This window comes from Canis lupus, chromosome 24 (assembly GCF_048164855.1).
Source record: "Canis lupus baileyi chromosome 24, mCanLup2.hap1, whole genome shotgun sequence".
Lineage (NCBI taxonomy): Eukaryota > Metazoa > Chordata > Mammalia > Carnivora > Canidae > Canis > Canis lupus.
This window is the reverse complement of record NC_132861.1, coordinates 43,269,245-43,289,820: the sequence shown is the minus strand read 5'-3', so window position 1 is coordinate 43,289,820 and position 20,576 is coordinate 43,269,245. Positions and strand designations below refer to the sequence as shown.

At 42.6% G+C, this 20,576-nt stretch overlaps 1 protein-coding gene and 1 long non-coding RNA gene across 6 annotated transcripts in view; both read left to right on the top strand.

The window, feature by feature from the left end:
* Positions 1–14,183, top strand: part of LOC140616131 (uncharacterized) — a 28,666-nt gene extending 14,483 nt beyond the window's left edge. Inside the window, exons 2-3 of the long non-coding RNA XR_012016656.1 lie at positions 5,733–5,816; positions 13,452–14,183. This is a non-coding gene — a long non-coding RNA (uncharacterized lncRNA). The remainder of the gene's footprint in view (positions 1–5,732; positions 5,817–13,451) is intronic.
* The window catches only part of PID1 (phosphotyrosine interaction domain containing 1), a 225,682-nt gene that overhangs the window by 158,164 nt on the left and 46,942 nt on the right, over positions 1–20,576 (top strand). The window lies entirely within an intron of this gene.

Sequence of the window (20,576 nt, the reverse complement as noted above, 5' to 3'; positions counted from 1 at the left end):
GGTGATTATACACTTTCAAATGTGAAGGAGATCAATGAAGTCTTTCCCTCAATCATTTTATACTTTCAATTTCATCTTTTTAGGCAATGAGAGGATTTCTTGACTAAGAGATCTTCTAGAAAGAAACCCCAAATTTCAAGCTCTGGTGGAATGGTGTGGCCCCCTCCACCCCCCCGCCCAGTGTCATCTCCTCTCAGGATGAATTTTTTTTTAAAGATTTTATTTATTTGAGAGAGAGAGCACAAGCAAGAGGAGCAGCAGAGGGAGAAGCAGACTCCATTGAGCAGGGAGCCTGACACAGAGCTCAGTCCCAGGACCCCAGGATCATGACCTGAGCCAAAGGCAGACAGTTAACCCATCAAGCCACCAAGGCTCCCCTCTTAGGATGAATTTTAACTCACAGTTGGACAGTCATGTGCAATCAGGATGCCATACTAAAATGGGATTTAAATTTTACATTAATGTGCTTATTCCAAATTTCTAACCAAGTGAACTCTTTCACTTCTCTGAATTTCTTATGTGTCTTCTTTTATACATGTTCAGTTCAACATTCATGGAATCCTGCAATAAATTAAGCTACTGATGCCTGCCTCCTGATATTAAATTTCCTGCCTCAAAATGGTCTGTGTCAAGGCCAGTGGGTGCAAATCTACCCATGTAAAGTGGCTAATAAAAACCACATCTGCTGCTTCTTATGTGGAAAGTAGAGAGCAAAGTAGGAGTCAGTTCTCTGTTTCTACCCTCCCACCCAACCTAGTCCTTGACTTCTTTTTAAGTTAAAATTATTATTTTTTTCTTCTATTGTAGGCCCATATTCAAAGCATTTTCCAACTGGTTTCTAACTTACTGATGATAGAGTGCAAGATTTGGGGAGTGGGTGGGGTGGGAAGGAGGGTGATCTTTTAAACTATGTCCACGGTTGAATGATGCAAACATCGTTGGGAGATAGTTCTGGTTCCTGAAAGTTCCCAGGCATTGGCCAACTTCCCCAGTGTGACCATAGTGGACTGGGCAGGACCTGGTCCTCTGGCTGTTTGCTCTGGCAGAGGGAAAGAAAGTCCTCAGCATCGCTTTAGCATCAGAGAAATGCAGCAGAGCAGAAAGCCAAAAAATGATGGTGGAGACTCAGCCAGGAAAAGGAATAAAGAAAACTGGAAAAAAAGCATGAACACGGTGAGAGCAAATTGCCCCAGGCTGCCAAAGAAAATAGTCTATTAACTCCTAACTCACTTTGAATAGGAAACCTGTGGCGAACATTGCTGGAGAGCCCTGGTCTCAGACCAAATGAGGGGGAGGGCTTTGGAAAGGTCAAGTGATCCTAATCTCAGAAAGGGGAAGAATTCTGAGATCAAGGAGGTGGGCTGTAGGACCAGACGGTGAATGGAGGTAGGAACTTCATCCTTGCATATTAAATTTTGTGTGGGATATATAATTATCCTAATTTCTTCACCAACCTCTGGAAAGAGCATTTGCTGTCTGTTTTGACCAAAAAGAAGACGTTTCTTCTGAGAGACGTCGAAAACCCCATGAAGTGGGTACTTATAACTTTAACCAGTGGAAATTACTTAATGTTTTCATGTGGTTGAGATACGAGTACATTGGGCAAATAAGCTTTGTTAAAAGGCTCTGAAAGCCTGGTTGTAAAAAAAAAAAAAAAAAAAAAAAAAAAGATCCCCCTTTACAACATTTTCCAAATTTACTTAACCATGATATCCTTTTATCTTTTGCCTTTTATGGAGGCAGTGGTTGGTGAACAAATTTAGAAGGAATACTTGTCTATGTCTCTCGTTTTACAAATGAGGAAGAGGGCCAGAATTCTCATGTTCTGCACAGAACACAGCCATGGCTAACTGTTGGCCTCTGAGACTGATAGGAGTCCTGCCCCCCACCCCCACCCCAGGAGCCCTCTTTGGATGTCATACAACATAGGCTTATGCTTCAGGGCCCTGAAGGATGCATGTGCACTGAGCAAGACTTGTTGGACCCAAAGCTCATGCCTGTGGTAAGAAACCCAAGAAATCCTGGCAGTAGAACAAGAGCTTGACCTCACAGAATTCCTGGCTCTTGTTTCAGAATGATCCAGATAAATCTTAGGTTCCACGTAACTTGCCGCAGTGTTTTTGCTTATTGAAAGCAGTTCTCCTGAGGACGTCGTGTTGCTTCTCTTTTCTGTAGTATCAGACCATTATGGTTTCAGTGCAAGACCCATGCCTTGACTCTTCAGGAAGAATAAAGAGGAAAGCTTTAGGCTTGTTAGGTTAAGAAAAGAAAGAGGCATTTTATAATAATGCTACTTATGGGGGAAAATGGTGGTTAGAATGTGCTTCTATAGAACGACTTGATATTATCTAAAGAGCTCTAATGATTCCTTGGAAATCATTCCTTATCTGCTTCCCTCTTTAAGATGCCATTCTGTTTTTCCAGAGAATGGTATTTGACATTGTCAACTAAACGAATTCTTTTAGGCAGAATAGATGTAGGTCTCTAATAATATGAGATTCTCATGCTTTAGGTGGAGGTAATTGGGAAAGAAAGAAACTCAGTGACTTCGAATTAGAGACATCTGTTTTCCCTCATAACTGCAAGGGCAACCTGAGACATCTACAATAGCAATGATGTCAAGTTAATATGTTTGGGTTTTCAGTGAAAATGTTCTAGAACCTGATGTATGTCTAGTCTTGACTTTCTTCAATGCAGTCAAAGCTCAGTATTCCCATTATGACGGAGAACAGTGGGCAAAGTATAAGATGGGGCATTTGTTCCTTCCGTGGTGTCCTCCCACCAAATTAAACTTGCCCAGGTCGAGGTTTTCAGGAAGGCACTTGTTATACCTTGCGTGAAGTGAGATTTCATATACAAGGCCCAAAGAACTTTGTTTTTATAGACACAACATGTCTTTCTATCTCAAAAGTCCCTTAAAGGCTTCGTTTTATCTTGTAGCAGTGGGACTTCAAACGTGGCTGTTTTTGTAGAAATGTTTTATTTTTTAATCAAACATAGGGTGATTTTAACAAGCTATTTTCACAGCTGAGTGCCCAGTGCTGGAGATTTATGGTGTGTTTCATATGTTCTTACTTTGCTCTCCGCTCTTGACTTGTTTATTTTTCATGACACATCTGAATGCCTTCTTGGAAGCAAGACCCTCTTCTTGAGATCCAATTGTGAGGTTATTAGTCCAAAGGAACATTACAGGGATCCTGCGTGAGGGGTTAAGAGACATGGTTCTGAAATTATTTTCTTTTCTGACCAAACGCATGCATGGTGTTTTCCTCCCGTGGAGATATAACCCAGACTTCAATTTCTGAAAGCTTTGAGCACTTAGGACTCTGGTGCTTTTGATATTACCCGTCTGATCCTCTTTAGACAGCCTCACATCATTATCTTCCAGCTGAACCGCTAGGTGGGAAAGATAAGAATTCTAAAGCTGGAGTTAAGCACTATAAGGCTATCATGAGTCAGATGTGCTATCATAGATAGGGCTGTCTTCTTTATGTCATGTGGTCAACTTTTAGTGAAATTACCCCATGGCAGGGACCTTAAGTGGGTGAAACTGAGATGTCTTTATTGAAGATATGTTAAGGGAAAATTGCTGAGTAAAGAGTCTTTTGAGTGAAGATTACAAATTATCTTCACTCCATTTAGCAGGGATATTGCCTCCAAAACAAATTATTTAGACTAATGCTGACACTGTCCAAAAAGTGCCATGCTCCTTACTCAATTAAATGAGAAAATAAAGGAACATGTTAGCAAATTCTGGCATTGTGATTTCCTTTCCTAATTCAAATTCATCATAGTTGTTCTAAAGTAAAAGAAAAGCATGATATTTCCCTAGATCCAGCCTCTAAATGAATGTCTTAGAATTGTAAGAGTAACTCTAATACAAACATGGGTTATAGACAGTTTTGCTAACTGACGAAATGATAAACGTTGCTTTTAGATGTTTTTATGTTGCTTATATGAGTTCTCTCCAACACCATTTGACATGCTTATAAATGTATTAAAAGTCACATATACAAGATGAAGCTGTTACAATTTACTTTCCCTTACACTGAACTGATGCAAAGATGTCTTATTCTTTTCAACCTCAAAACTGGAAAGTTGGGATCCCTGGGTGGCTCAGTGGTTTAGCACCTGCCTTCGGCCCGGGGTGTGATCCTGGAGTCCTGGGATCAAGTCCCACATTAGGCTCCCTGCATGGAGCCTGCTTCTCCCTCTGCCTGTGTCTCTGCCTCTCTCTCTCTCTCTCTGCCTCTCATGAATAAATAAATAAAATCTTAAAAAAAAAACCCTGGAAAGTCAAAGTAGAACCAAATAGATTTTTAAAAATTCCTATAATAATCACACATATAAGGTGAGTGGTAATTTTATGGCTATAAATCAAAAACTTTTTAGGAGTCTGCCTATATCCAGAAGTATTTTTTATTCTATAGCCTTCATTCAGTAAAGGCCTGATGAGTCTATTTGGAGTTGGCCACATGTCAGGTGTGGCATGGGTACACAGTATGTGATGTACTGACAGATTCTAATGTCTATAATGAGCATCTTTGTATGAACAGTTTCTGATCTGAAAAGAAATTTGCTTATCAATGCAAAGAAATCCATTGATATGTTAATTTTATGCAAGCATCTCTTCACTTTCTAATTCACTCCCCCCCAATAATGGAATTGGAATTGGATTTCTGAAAGAACATGCAGAGAAAGCAATTTAAAAGTAATTTGTTAATCAGAAATTACTCTGAATTCATGGAATAAAAAAATGGAGACATGTAGCCTTTGTCCCAAAATACAAAAAAAGGTCAGTTTCCCCTAAATATTATAAATTGAGGGGGGCTTATCTATCTACCACATGTAAACCTTAGTGATGCTTCACATTCTACCATTAAAGAATTGAAAGCTTTTCTTCTTGGTATCAAACATTTTTCTCTCCCCCTCACCTTGGGATGCAAAAACTTAAGGTAGAGGTAATATACCAAATCTTAATGCCTTAATCTTTGTATTTTCTATTTTTGTGTCTCTAAGAGAAGAAACCAGGGTCTCCCTATGTTTGTAGGGTTTAGGGATTAGGGAAGGACACAGGAAACAGCTTCCCTGTCCTTGGAAGTAGGAAAGAGAAGGGAATCATAACTCTGACCCATTAACTGTGTGGCTTTGGCTTTGCTACTTAATCTTCATTGATTTCATTTATAGGATGCTCTCATAGGATTGTCCTGGGGATTTGATCAGATGATGCATGTTACATAATGTGTGTAACATAGCAGCACCTGATCTGTTGAAAATGGTGATTTTACTACAATCACTTGAAAAAGTTTGAGCAAGAAGTAAATTTAGGGGCATCTGGCTGGCTCAGTTGGTAGAGCATGTGACTCTTAATCTCGGGGTCATGAGTTTAAGCCCAACATTGGGCATAGAGCCTCCAAACAAAACAAGCCAAAAAAGAACTTTATAGGTGACTTTTCTTCCCTAAGACCAATAAAATAAGAATAGTATAAATAAAACATAATGGCAGTTCATATTTATTCAGTGTTTGCTCTAAATGGGGCTCTTTGCTTTTCTACCATTTTATTTTGTACTCACAACAATCTTAGGAAGCAGGTACAAATAACCCCATATGATTAGCAAAACAAGTGGTTTTTACAAGCAGTAGTGAATGCCCAGAATGGTGGTGGTGGGGGGCGGGGAGCGGGGCATGTAAAGATAAGACTTTAAGAATGATAGCTCCTGATTTTTTCCAGCTTGGTAATTAACTCGACCAAAGATGTGCCCAAGGTTTCATCTCTGAGAAGGAACTAATATTTACTGAATCTCACCCATATCAGGTAATTTAATGTCAACCTCGTTAAAGGTAATGTCACAGATGAGGTCGCTGAGGCTGCAGGAGACTGCGTACCTGGTTAATGGACATACGGTTAGTAACTGATGGACATTGAGCTGCATCTGGGACCCAATGACACAAACCCATGTGTTTTTCTGATGTCATGCTGAGGTGACTGGGACAAATGTGGTGCCACTCATAGGAACAGGCAAACGAGGACCCCAGACTTGGGTTTGGAGATAAATTCAGTTAAAGTCTGTGTTCCTGGGCAGCCCCGGTGGCCCAGCGGTTTAGTGCTGCCGTCAGCCTGAGGCATGATCCTGGAGACCCGGGATCGAGTCCCACATCGGGCTCCCTGCATGGAGCCTGCTTCTCCCTCTGCCTGTGTCTCTGCCTCTCTCTGTGTGTCTCTCATGGATGGATAAATAAAATCTTAAAAAAAAAAAAAAAGCCTGTGTTCCTGATGAGGAGCCATTGTAGGGGATTAGACAGTTGGCAGTTGGATCGGTTCTGAGAGATGGGGATTTAGGGATCACTGATCCCAGTCCCGTGATCCCAGTGGCTGAAGCAGTAGCCGAGAATCACTGCCAGACTGAGGGCAATCTCTCTCACTGTCTTTCTCTGTGTATGTGAGTTTGTGTGCATATACATTTTAGGGTTTCTCAGCCAAGGCACAAGGGACATTTTGGCCCAGAACATTCTTTGTAGGGAAGACTGTCCTGTGGATTGTAGGCTATTTAGCAGCATCCCAAATAGTCTCCTAATGGAAAACGAAACATGTTAAGTTCTAGTAGCACCTCCTACCATCACCAGTGATGTCAGGTCCTGACATCCAGAAGTATCCCCTGGTGGAGGAGGGCAGGATTGGCCTGTGTTGAGGTCTACTGCTGTGTGTGTATGTGTGTGTGTGTGTGTGTGTATGCCTGTGTATGTGCATCCGTGAGTGTTTGTGTATGTGGGCATGTACATACACATATACATAAATACGCACACATATAAATTATTGGGGAGGAACATGGTAGATTGGATTTATAGCCTTGATCTCTGATTCTTCTTCCCTTCCTATATCCCTGGCCTCTAACCATGGAGCTTTACAGTTTCTCTCATGAAAGAGTCTCCTGTCCTGCCCTCTGCTCTGGCTCCTCTGTGTGACTTGCGTAGGCCAACACTACAAGGTGGGGTTGACGGTTTTCCATTTCAGCTCCTCAGCCTGTGAGGATGTGCGTGTTTCCCCTTGCGCACATAACACTGCTTTCATCTCCAAGGGAAGGATATGATAGAACTAGCCCACTGGTCTCATGCGCAGGAAGAGAAACGAGACAAAGTCAAGCCCAGCCCAGATCTAACACAGCCCCGAGCCAATGCACAGATACGTGAGCAGGCTCAGCAGAGATCCACGGATCCACTGAGCCCCAATGAGCAGATGCACGATAAATAAGTATTTCCTGTTGCAGTTCATTGGAACTTCTGATGGATTTCCTACACAGCCAAATGGGCTGATGCATGAGGGAGGGAGAAAAAAGACTAGAAAAGGAGAGGAAGAAACAGTATTTAGAAAGGAGAACCAGGGGAGAGTTCTCTCTCATCACAAATCAAGAGAAGGAGGTAGGTGATAATGGGGAAAGGACCTGCAGAGTGTTACTTGGGCATCGCTTTAACCTTGTCGGAAAACATTTCAGTGGAGCTGAGCACTGAAATGGGAGCAAAAGTCAGGTTATAAGAGAGAGAACCAACGGTGAGGCAATTTAAACAGGATTTATAGGCTGTTCTTACCCAGAGTTTGGTAAGGGAGAAACGGGTTCAGAAAGATATATAGACAAAGAGTTGTTACTAAGAAATGAAATGGTGTCATGAGAAATGTATTTGGTTTTTCTTTACCCAGGGACATGTTTGGGCATGAGCCTGTCTGATTTGGTTTTCGAGGCATCTCCAAAAAGCACTGTGGGGGGACCCATGATAGCTCTAACTATGTGGGCTGAAGGTGCATGGGACCTCAGGAGCTCCCAGTCAGCACTGGGAGAAGAGAGCAGAGGTTGAACTGTTTCGTAGCTGACAGCACGTTTGGGTCTTACCCATGGCAGGTGGCTCCTCATAGCTGAGTTGATGAGAAATTGGATGATGCACTGCCTCCCAGCTTGACCCATGGTGAGGGTGTCACTCTTCCTCAGCAACTAGAGAGAGAAGACATGCGAGATGCTTCAAGGAAGGTCATGGGAACCACTAGTGCTCTCTTTTCCCTTTAACTAGTTTCACCTCATCACTGATTTCCCTTTGTTTCTCTTGTGCAGGATGAACACATGAGGGTTGGGGACTTTGTCCAATCGCCTAAGCCTCCCTCATTCTTGTTTTTCATTTGTTTTAGGAAGATTCTGTCTGTGCTGGGCCATCTGACTCCCTTACTAGACTGTACACTTCTTAAGTCATGGTACTGTGTCTTTCCATCCTTGTACCATCAGCTTCCAGTGGAGACCCTTAGACAAGTAGGCACTAAATAAAAGGTTAAATATTAAAACATAGGTTTGAGGATTGTAAACTCATCTGTTATACAGGGAGGAAATGATTTGTTGGTAAACTCGTTGGATCTATCTGTGAATGCAGTAGGCATTGACGGTGATGAGATCACTTGGCACTAGCTTTAAGAAGAGGTTGGATGGCATGGGCTTCCAAGGCCAGCTACTGTTTAGCTGCATGTGCAGTGGGACATTATGCATCTTCAGTATTTGTATCAGGAGTAGCAGATTCTTGAAGGACAGAACAAGTCAGCAGGATGAGGATCATTTCTGGGCAGCAGACACTTGTTACTCGCAGGTTCCAATAGAAAACCCAAATAGATTCCAGCCAAAGTGTTACCATTGCCACTTACTGTGAATATCAAGGCTCATGTTCAAGTCCAATTAATGTTAACTGTCTGATAAGTTTTGGAGAATTTGTTGATACTTAATGAAAATGCAATAACTCATCAGCTTTTTTTTTTTTTAGCATGGGCGTTTTTATGATTATTAATTTGAATGGATTCTCTTTTACTTATTCATGTCAGCCTAAACACCTTGCTGTTTTTAAAGGGAATTGCATGCCCTTTATGCTCGTAATCATTTATGTGGATTTTAGTGCATATGTTTTCAGAGAATGATTTATCCCTCATTTTCTAGAATAAAAGAATAGATCTTATCCCTAGTGGGAAATAATATCACGTTAATTGTGTCTAAATAGGGGTATGCTTGTTTTTGTATTTTAAGATATGTAGTAGAAGTAATTATTTATAGATACTCATGGTGGAAAACCGATATCTCTTTGCAAAGTCCTAAAGGGAGCTTTAAGTGAACCCAAGAGAAACGGCAAGAATGATAGAAGACGCAGAGATGAAGGCACACAAGCTGGTTATCAGGGCTTTCAAACCACACACACAACCAGAGGAACCTTAGCAGGAGGGTTTACTATCCGCACTATGGAGGCTCCTTCCCCATTCTCTTTTTTGTTTTTTTAATTTTTATTTATTTATGATAGTCACAGAGAGAGAGAGGTAGAGACACAGGCAGAGGGAGAAGCAGGCTCCATGCACTTGGAGCCCGATGTGCGATTCGATCCCGGGTCTCCAGGATCGCGCCCTGGGCCAAAGGCAGGCGCCAAACCGCTGCACCACCCAGGGATCCCGCCATTCTCTTTTTTGACCCTCATCACCCTGGTTCCTTAAAAGGTCAAAGCTGTTTAGCAGTGACACAGTGCCAGGCACGTAGTACACACTCAGTAAGTGTCTGTGTGGATGAATCATGGAATGAAGGCCTGCATGTGTGAATGAATCATGACAACTCATCACCAACTCTTCTCTCGTCTCTTGCCTGGCTTCCGTCTGAACCCTAGTTTACTGCAGTAGGACCCTTGTGCATCATTTGGGATTAATTGTAGAAAAAAAGCACGAAGTATCTCAAGCAGACAGGGATTTAATACCAGGGATTAGGTATGTACAAACTGCTGGAAGGGCTGGAGGAGTAAGACTCGGCAGGCCCCATGTACTATTGTGTTCAAGAACCCCCCATAGCTGGAGTCAGGAATCAGAAAGCTCCAAGCCCTTGGCACTGTAACTCCTGCCCCCTTGACGACCACCTGCCTCTTATGACCTGGCAAGGGGATCTGGCCAAAGCAGCAGGATGAGAATCTCCACCTTTCTTCTGTGTGCCTTGAGAGGGTGCGAGTGGTAGGACCTAATTCTCGTCAGTGCTTGACTCAGTGCCTTGATTTGCATGCAAATATTCAATCAAAGTCGGTGAAAATGAATTAGTCTGATATTGTACAGATCCCAGGTTTGTCTTCCTTGAATGTTCATGACAGATCTCATTATTTCCTTTCTAAGTTGATTAACTTACTTGATTAGGCCTAAAGTAACAAGGAACACATTACTGGTAGGGTATCATTCAAGTGTTCTGACTAAAGAGCACGTGAGAAGATTGTTTGGGGTCATTGTCTTTAGTGTAGGGAGGTTTGAACTGAAAGGTCTGGATTGAGTTTGAGCTTTGCACGGTGATTACAGTTGAGATCAGATTTAACTGGGATAAATTAAATAATAACCTTTGACCAGGAAACAGCGGTGGGAACTGCTCACGTATGTTCCGTATTTGGGCCCCAGAACTGTTTTGGTCAAATGGGTCTTTTACTTAGAGAACCACAAGCCACAATCCATCTCAATTTCAGTCTCCCTCTCTCTCACTTATTTCTCTTTTTTCAACTCGATGCCCCCATTGATCCACCGTAGAGTGCTTTACTATAATCCGCAGAGAAATATACCTGTTAGTTACTGATAACTGACATTTTCCAGCAGACAAAACCGAACTCACCCCTGCAGTCTCAAATCTCTATTGCCTTTCTTTGGAAATAAAAGCTCTTTTCCAGGACAAATTACTGAAAATTGGCTCTTTAGTATTTTCAGGTTTTAAAGGGTATCATATTTGATAATTAATTATGTATTCCATATGTGTTTAGCTATTAATTAATATGCCTCCTAGCATTTTACAGATTTCATAAAATAAAATCTGCAAGAAGTGTTCCCTTGTGAAAAGCATTGGGAAAGCCTTTATGTTTTTACTTAATTAGTATGACAATAAGAATTGCTCACTCGAGGGAAATGCCAGCGTCTAAGGATGAAGGTTATTCCAATGGCTTGATTATTACCTTTTCTTTCTAAAGGAGTCCAGTCTATTCAAGGTTTGATACAACTAAAATCTTAGTAGAGACTAAACCCATAGGGTTTGCATACTTGAGGACTAAATGTAACTCTGAGGAACAGGAGATACCAAAATGCATTTTAACCAGGGCCTTTCAAAGTTTATAAATAGGCCAGTGCTTTCAGCCATTATTAAATTTGTAAAGCTGTGGTGGTATCAGTCAAGTTATAGCTGAAGGCAAGCAGCAAGAAGTCACTGATGGTCAGCAGTGACTACTGATGGAATAAAAAAGAATGAACAGCCATGAAATCTCTTCTAACTCCCCTTCCTTCCTTTGTTTTATTGCTGAATATATATATATATATATATATATTAAAGATTTTATTTATTAATTCTAAAGAGACACAGAGAAAGGCAGAGACATAGGCCGAGAGAGAAGCAGGCTCCTCACAGGGAGCCTAATGCAGGGCTCGATCCTAGGACCCCAGGATCATGCCCTGAGCAGAAGGCAGACACTCAACCGCTGAGCCACCCAGGCACGCCTACTTTTGAATATCTTATAGTATGAAAATCAAAGCTCTTTTTACTCATGCCAATTTGCAGTTAGAATTGAGCTAGCAAACAGATTTTTGAGTCAAGATTAAGAATCTCCTGAGAAAAGTATCAAAGTCCCCATCGCCGATAATACTTTGAGCATAAAGGCAAAAGGATGTATTTTGGTGCCCCTAGTATTATAAGCTAGGCATAGCTTATAAAGATAAACTTCTAGAAGAGGACCTGGACAAAGATGAATTCCTACAAAGACAAGGAAACAATCTCAGGCAGTGTTCATGGGAAATAGCGAACTGGCTTTTGGCCATTAATTACTCAGGAGGGTGGGTGTGCAGGGCTCCAGCATATTTACTGCCCTTAATTTTTTCCTTTTGTGGTTTGTGACAATAGGATGCCCCTGGAGTTAAGGGCTGGGTATGATTTTGAAAAACAACAATAAAATCCTTGTATTTTTAGGCACTGACATTCTATGTATTTAGGTTCACTTCTGTGCTACCAACTTCCTTTCTCTAGGAATGGGGAGTTGAGAACAAGAGACTATTTCTTATTGTCTGTGTCTACGAGGAGGATGTGTTCTGTCCACACCTTTATTTCATCATGAGGACTCCATTGTCTTATTTTTTTACCTTCCTGTCCCCCCATTGCTAGGAGAATACCTGGTGGTTAGCGTGTTGCTTCCTTCATCACAGTGCTGTGGGGGCCTGGTATATGAGAGTCACTCAAGAAATGTTTTCAAAATGAAGACATGTATGAGAGAAAAAAAGAAATCCTTGCCAACCTGCCCCAGTTACCTTTCCTCTCTGAGGCACCCACCTGTTCCATTAAGAATCTAGGTAACCTGCAAAAAATACATGAAGTTTAGAAGCTCCCCGATTTGTTTGCAAGGAGCTGTTAGTGAGAGGAGCTCAGCTGTGGCTCTTGGGGGTTAGTTTTTAAACTTGGCTATTGTCATAGACCTTATGGATAAAGGGGACCGCTCTGCAGCTTCTTCTCTGGGATTTGTACCCAGGGCGGGACACTGGTGTGAGCACTGACTGTCGCTCTGTGCTGCCAGTGGGCTGTCAAGAAAAATGCTATAAAGCAGACAGCTTGGAGGTCAGAAACATCTGAGATCCAAATCCTCATCATCTTCTTGGCTGTGAGGCCACGGCAATTTTTCTAGCTTTCCTGACTCTGTCTTCCATGGCTGCACAACTATTGTTAATGATGCTTTAAAATTTTAAGTCAGGAGTGAAAACTTGGCATTTGAATGTTTCTCCGTTGTAAATATTTAAGGTTGTGACAAATTGAGAATCAGGGTGTTAAGGACAAACCACTTTGTATTCACTTTCTTTAGTTTTTGCTCAGTGAGAATATACAGATGGGGTTTGTGTGTGTGTGTGTGTGTGTGTGTGTGTGTGTGTGTTTTAAGAAGATAAACTCTAGAGATAGCAGACTTGGTTACTTAATGGTGGGCATTTTTGAGTAAATTTTTATAGATGGATAACATTCATACTGGAAAGCATAGAAATTACAACTGTCCAGCCTGATGGATTTCCACAGAATGAACACACTTAAGCAACCAGCGCTGGCTGGGATCACGAACTAGAACCTCATAAGCTTTGCAGGAGCTCTTCTGTGCCTCTTCTTGTCACTATCAATCACTCCTTCCTGAATGTAGGCACTATCTTGATTTTTAAGAGCGTGGGTCAGTTACACCAGTCTCAAACTACATAGAAATGGACTCTCACAGCAAATATTCTTTTATGTCTGGTGTCTTTCCTTTAGCATCATGTCCTTAACGGTGACTTAAAATTATGCAGGGTTCCTCTGCACCTCATTTGACAAATGCATCCATTCTCTAGATCATGACAGGTTTTTTGTTTTGTTTTGTTTTTGCTAATAAATATCTGATGTGATAATCATATCATGATCTTTGACTCTTCCCACAGGGGGAAGACGCCTAATGTAACCTGATAGGCAGTCATCTAGCGAATTAGATCAACATTGAGTGTATCAGAGTTTGAAACCTTAACTACCTCAGCTGTCTTCTTGACTTCACCTGCTATTCCTTCTGGTTATTTGAAAAACTAAAATGTTGAATTCATTCTGACAGCAGTTTGTGGTTGGAAATTGAGTGGTCATTGGCTGTCTCTTTGATGTGCATGGGCACACGCGTGTGCTTGTGTTTGGGCGCATTCCTGAGTGTGAGCTCACTCATACATGCATGTGTCATGGTGCTGGGATGGAAAGAATATTATGTGCATGCAGATGCTCTGCAGATATGAAGCATGCAACCCTGAAAGATGATAATTTTCTGTTTAGAGGAGGAATCCTTTCAAATGTTATGTATAAATCACTATCTCTGTCTCACTACCCACACCAGGAGGCTTTACTTGGCCTCTTTAGGTAGTATATCATTTTTACTTATTACTTACACTTTTGTCTTACTCAGGCCTCAGCTAAGTTTTTTGCAGAGGTGAAGTCAACGTATCTGCTGCATTAGCAGTTTTGTCATTTAAATTCTCTGTTGTACTTTTACGAAGCCTTTAAAAACAGTACAAACGTAAGCCTATAGAAAATGCAAAGAAGAAATCATCCAAAACGAATTGTCTTTTAAAAATAAAACATATTGGTTTTTCCTAGTCCACTGTATTTTTGAATAGGTTCTGAATTTACATGTAAATAAGCAGCTCAAAAAATATGTGGATTATAGAGCCTATAAAATATTGGCTCTTATTTTTGATGTTGTTGATGTGAATGTAATTGTCTGTTTTTGAAATAAAAGACAATTTTCCCCTAAATTGATTTTCCAGAAGCTATAATCAGGTCTTTTTTGAAGGCCCCGTCATGCTCTCGCTAATTTCAAGTTTGCCTGATTTACACTATCATAAGGATTAATATGGTTTTGTGTAATGCAGAGCCACTGGAATTGAGATGAATTATGTGGTGTGACGAGCCATGTATCTAATTGACTAACTGAAGGACAAAAGAGCATTCTTGACTGGTGAAATTGGCTCTTCCACTTATGTCACAGGTTATGGGTGTTATCGAGGTGTTACAAATACATGTGTGTCTTTAAGCAATGTTTCTTCATGGGTATCCTCTTCTAACTACCATTAGGCTCACGTTTCCATGATAGCCAAATGACCCTTAAGCTTCTAAAATGTTCCAGAATCTGAGTCCTGTGATTGGTTGGCCAGCCAGCACTCTGTTCAATCCAATCTCAGGCACCTTAGTGAACACCTCTTAAAAGTACAAGGCATGGAATGCAAGAGTGAATACAGTCGCTTTCCTGGTTCTAAAGACTCATGCTGTCACGGAGGTCAGAGAAATCTAGAATCAATCCATAGATCTTTTCATGAACTTCCTGAAGGACTGAGGAAATCACATTAAAATCATGATTGTTTCCCCCTTTGGCATGGAGACAATACTTGCTCTTTGTTTTTCACAAAGCTGTGTAGGGTGAGGGCGGGGGAGAGCTATGTGCAATGGGCTTATCATGTTTTTTTTTTTTTTTTTTAAGCTGTCTGTATCATGAAAATAATCACTAAAATATGCAGTTATCATGATTTATTTACAGAAAAACACATGGCACATTTTTAAATTTACTTTTATTTGTTAGGGAGCTTTGTCTGAAGTTGTTTAAAGAGAGATTCAGAACCCAGAAACAAGTGGAAGAAGAAAACATCTTTTTAAAAAGAAGTGACTTGATTTCCTACTGGCATGAGCCACCTCCTTTGAACTACTAAGGAAAATAAAGCAATATTTTTCTTGGGCCATATCCGAAGAGAGAAATGAGCTGCTCGCTAGCTGTGAATTATGCAGCTTTAATGCGCTAGAGAATGTGAATGTGTGCTTGTCTCAAGCAACTCGAGAGTTAATGTTCTGCATTTCGTCTAACGTGCAATGTCATGTCAGAGTCTGCCACCAGGTCCCCATCTTGCTCTTTGTTCTTAAAAGGCTTGCCATCTCTGCTCTGAGTTCGGTGAATCCTTTTTTTTTCTTTTTTTTAACGGATATGAAACAAATGTGCTGGTGGTTGAGACTGGTTGCCTGAGCCTTGCTTCAGGGGCTGAGTCTCCTCCACATTTGTTATTAATCAGGAACATAATTATATTTGGAGCAAGGAAAAGAAATCATTTATCATGGCAGGCCGGGATGAGATAGTCCCAATTCATAGGGCTGTAAACCTACCAGCTGAATCAAATCATTATTGCCAGCTCAATCATCCTAGGTTAACCTGGAGGCAAAATGGAGAATTGTCAACACCATTACCAGTTAGAAAGGAAAGAAATTTTCCCCCATTTACTGGCATGATGAACAAGGGAAAATGCCCCCAGACGGATATGCCAAGCGAGTATATTCACCTCTTTTGCAATGATGGCCATGTGGGGAGGGAGTAAATAATAATGAGAGCAAATAACACAGGAAGTGGTCAGTAGCAGAAAGACGAGTATTCAGGTCTGACCTTGTGCCCTCTTACCCCTGAGATAGCCAGTGGCCTGCCCAGGGAAGCCAGACTACCTTCGTTGTGTGCAGATCGAGTCTGGAGCCTGCATGGAGCAACCAGAGTAATAAACACTGGGTCTGTGTCAGCCAGCAGAATGTAAATATTTAAAGGGTCTGATTGGCAGTGAGCTGTTTCAAGAGCCTTCTGTTTATAATCATTCACTGAAGTAAATGTTTCCTATTATATAGGCAGCATGTGGTAGGTTACTGAACTTCACTGCCTGGCTAAAGCAACATGAAGAATGTCAAAGTTTGGCAGCCAAGGAATGCCTGGGCTACTTTTTCAATATTCAGCCAAGCTTTCACATCTTTTTGTCACCATGGCTGCCCCTGGCAGGTCCCATGTGGTACAGGCGTTTGAGTCCACGCACGTGATGGGGGAGTTGTAGCAACCTGAGTTGCCTTAGACTGCTTGCCTGGCTTTACTCCAAATAAACACATTAGCTCTGGACAGATAACCTTTCGATCCCAGCAGCTTCCCTGGGTCAGGTTCACTTTCATTGGCCCAGAGATCTTCTCCTAGCAGAATCATTTCTGACAATCCCCAAGGGATAATAAAACACCCACATATTTTGACTGCTTCACCAAAGAGATGGTTCTGAGTCAAGTATTGGTATCATGCCTCTCACTTTTATTTTATTTTATTCTGTTTTTAAAGATTTTATTTATTTGAGAGAGAGAGAAAGGGGAGAGGCAGAGGGAGAAGCAGACTCCCTGCTGAATGGGGAGCCAGATGCAGGGCTCGAAGCCAGGACCCTGGGATGATGACCTGAGCCAAAGGCAGATGCTTAACCTGCTGAGCCACCCAGGTGCCCCCTACCTTATATTTTAAATAATAATCCTTTCGTCTTTCATTTTAATTTTGATCACATCAAATTATTTGCCTTCATGCTGGTGCTTATGCCGACCTTGATTCAGCCTTTGGGCAGAGACTCCAAGACTCCTTTCCCTTATCTAATTTAACATACTATTTGCTGGAAACATCAGATCTCATTTTTCTTTCCCCAGCACGGGCAGTGATGGATCGTAGTGTAGCAGAGTAGTGTTCCCTGACTGAACTCTCGGTGTGGGTGTGGTGGTGACGCCACTGCTTGGTATGAAGTAGCCACTTACATGCATATTGGATGGATGAATGATTAATTCAGTGGGGCCCATGTTATCAGAGAATAAGATATTAAGTTGGACCATGGGAAGGAATGAGTTTTCTGAGCAGCAGGGCAAGGTTGTGTCTATGGGGCTGCAGTTCCTCCAGCCATGCCTGTCCCAGATTTGCTACCTTCAGTGCCTTTTCCTTATCTTACATCATGGTTCTTATTGTCCACATCGTTTACCTGCTTTATGAAGTTGCATTTTCAGTATTCAGTTTTAAGGCCTTCCTGTCTATCAATTTATAGGTATCAATTTCACAAGAATTTTTGGAGGGCATCCTGTTTTCTATTGCTGCTTTAATACATTACTGCAAACTCTGCAGCTTAAAATACCAGCCATTGGAGCACCTGGGTGGCTCAGTGGTTGAGCATCTGCCTTTGGCTCAGGTTGTGACCCTGGAGTCCTGGGATCGAGTCCCACATCGGGCTCCCACGAGAAATCTACTTTTCCCTCTGCCTGTGGCTCTGCCTCTCTCTGTGTCTCTCATGAATAAATGAATAAAATCTTTAAAAAAACTAAAATAAAACACCACCTGTTAATTATCTCACCCTAAGCTCTGGTGGGTGTGGCTGGGCCCTCTGCTTAGGCTGTCCAAACTTGAACTCAAAGTATTGACTGAGCTGCATTCTCGTGTAGAAGATTTGGAAAAGAATCCACTTCAGAGTCATTCAAGTTGTTGGCCAAGTTGGCCAACGTCCCTTGCCGTTATAGGACTGTGGTCCTTGTTTCTCTCTGGTATCAGCCAGGGTTCACACTCTGCCCCAAGAGGCCACGTACAGGCCTTCTCATAAGCCTTGTCCATCTTCAGACCAGTGGCCGTGCTGGAATCCTCTTCATGCTGCAGATATCCCTGACTTTCCCCTTTGCCCCCATGGAAGACCTTCTCTGTCAAGGGCTCATGTGATTAAACCCACCAGCAAAATTTCCCTTTCTTCCGGTCAACTAGTAAGTGACCTTAATGACAATGGCAAAACCCCCTTGTGCCCTGCAAAGGAACATAATCGCTGGAGCAGCACCAGGGAGTGAGGTCAGGGGACCGTCTCAGAATTAGCATTCTGCTTACCGCAGGAGGTGAGGGGAAGTTAATACCAGATTAACTTTTGAACGTTTAACACTGTACTTTCCCCTGCACCATGTCATCCCTCCTTTTCAGCATCCCAGCTCCCATTTCAGCCAAAGCCTCTTCGCTCTCAGAGTCTACAAGAGGCTCTGAGTCACTTGCCGACACCAGCAGTTGCTCCTTGTCGTGGTGACATTTTGGGACCCCCTGGTCTTGACTCTGCTGCAGCTCTAGACTTGGAAATATAATTGTGAGACCCCTTAAAGAATACTGAGGCTGCCTGCTGCCATTTTCATGTTAGTGTAACAATTGTGTGTTTTCTTCTTTTGATTAAGTACTGTTGAGATTGCCGCTAGAGGAGCACGAGCCAGAAGTGTGTCTGGACGTCCTGCGGTCTCCCTGAACTCTCCTGGCCTTGAGAATTCGATGGTGTTTTCCCTGAACTAGTTGCAGGCTCTTCTGCTTTTAGCTGCACTGCCCCATCGGTGCTGGCGGGCATCCTCTTCTGCATACACTACCCACCACCTGTTGTCTGCCCAGCATTTAACTCTATGCAGCGTGTGCTCTTGGCCTTCCCTTGATGGGGTAAACATCTTTAATGGCAGGAGCCAAAGTGGCTTTGTAAACTAGAAGTCTCATTTTGTAATTCAGGGCCAGAAAGCTTAGGGGGACCTCATGCTGCACCACCCACCCTGCTCCAGCGATTTCATCCTGCTGCTGCCGCTGCCGAGTGGTCCTTCCTAAAATACCATTTGCATCAAGATGCTCTTGCTCTCCCAAGCTCATCAGTGGCTCTCCGTTGGCTGCTGAATCATCTCGAAGACTCCTGGCCAGCTTTGGTTCTCAGTGTTTCCTAGATTAAACCTCCACTACAGCCAGGTTCTATCTTAGTATTTTCTCTCAGGTACTACTTCTGAATCTATTCTGTATCTTCGCAGTGTACATCTTACGTTGCACTGTATGTGTTTGCTCTTCCCTGTGACACTCGAAGCTTCTGAAGCACAGTAACTGTGTCTTATCATTTGGGGGTTTGTTTTGGTCTGCCATGTGGCAAGTACTCAGCACTGGCAAAGCACCTGGGTGGCTCAGTGGTTGAGCGTCTGCCTTTGGCTCAGGGCGTGATCCTGGGGTCCAGGGATCGAGTCCCACATTGGGCTCCCTACAAGGAGCCTGCTTCTTCCTCTGCCTGTGTCTCTGCCTCTCTCCCTGTGTCTCTCATGAAAAAATAAATAACATCTTAAAAAAAAAAAGAGAAAGCATTGGCTAAACTGACTTGAATGTGCCTCTCAAGAGATTATTTAATACATATTTGTCAAGTCCCCACTATGTTCCCGTACTCTGCTGTTGACTGAAAGATGAGAGGGGTACAGGATGTGACGTCTGGCCTTGAGAAGATCCTGATTCCCAGACAAGAATGCGGCTTAGATAATTCTGAGATGAGGGCTGTAAGTGAGGTATGTGCGAGGTATGAGCACAGAGGTCAAAGCACCCTATTCTACCTGGTGGGCTAGGGGAAGGCTGGGGAGGTATCTTGGAGGTAGCGATATTTGGACCATGTCTTAGGATGAGGGGGTATTTGCAGAATGAGTCATTGAGACAGAGTAAGGGATGGGAGAGCCATTCCGGGACAAGAACACAGATGTGTGCAAGCATAGAAGTGTGTGGGGGTGTGATGCCATCAAGATAATGTGCTTGACTTGGTAAAACCTGAGAGCCAGTTGTAAAAATAAGGCTGCAAGAGTACGCTAAAGCCAGACTACAAAAATCCTCCAGTGCCTTGAGTTTTGCCCAGCAGACACTGAGTGGCTATAAAAGGCTTTTTGGGAAGTAATGTGATTGAATTAGTATTTTATCTTTCTTTCTTGATTCTTTCACATGAGCCATGGAAAGATGATAATTTGCTTGAATGTGCTATTGGATAGGCTACTCCCATTCAAGCAGCTTGCTGTATGCATCTCTGCTCTTTGGTGGCCCTGCAACATGTCCACAGAGGATGGGCTGGAGGAGGTGGAGGCAAGAAGGGTCATGGCCTGTGGAGACTGGTCCTGCCTTGTCCTCCTTTGTTTCTGGATGTACGGCTGCCTAAGCTCAGCTCTCTCACTCTCTCACTTCACAGCTTCCACGCCTAAGGCTCCTTAGCCACCAGCTTCCTCTCTGCCTCCTGTGGCTTCAGCCCCGTCTCTCTGCTCTGGAATATGGGATACAGTTTCTGCTTAAAAATCTTCATTTCTGGGCAGCCCTGGTCGCTCAGCAGTTTAGCGCTGCCTTCAGCCCAGGATGTGATCCTGGAGACCCAGGATCGAGTCCCATGTCGGGCTCCCTGCATGGAGCCTGCTTCTCCCTCTGCCTGTGTCTC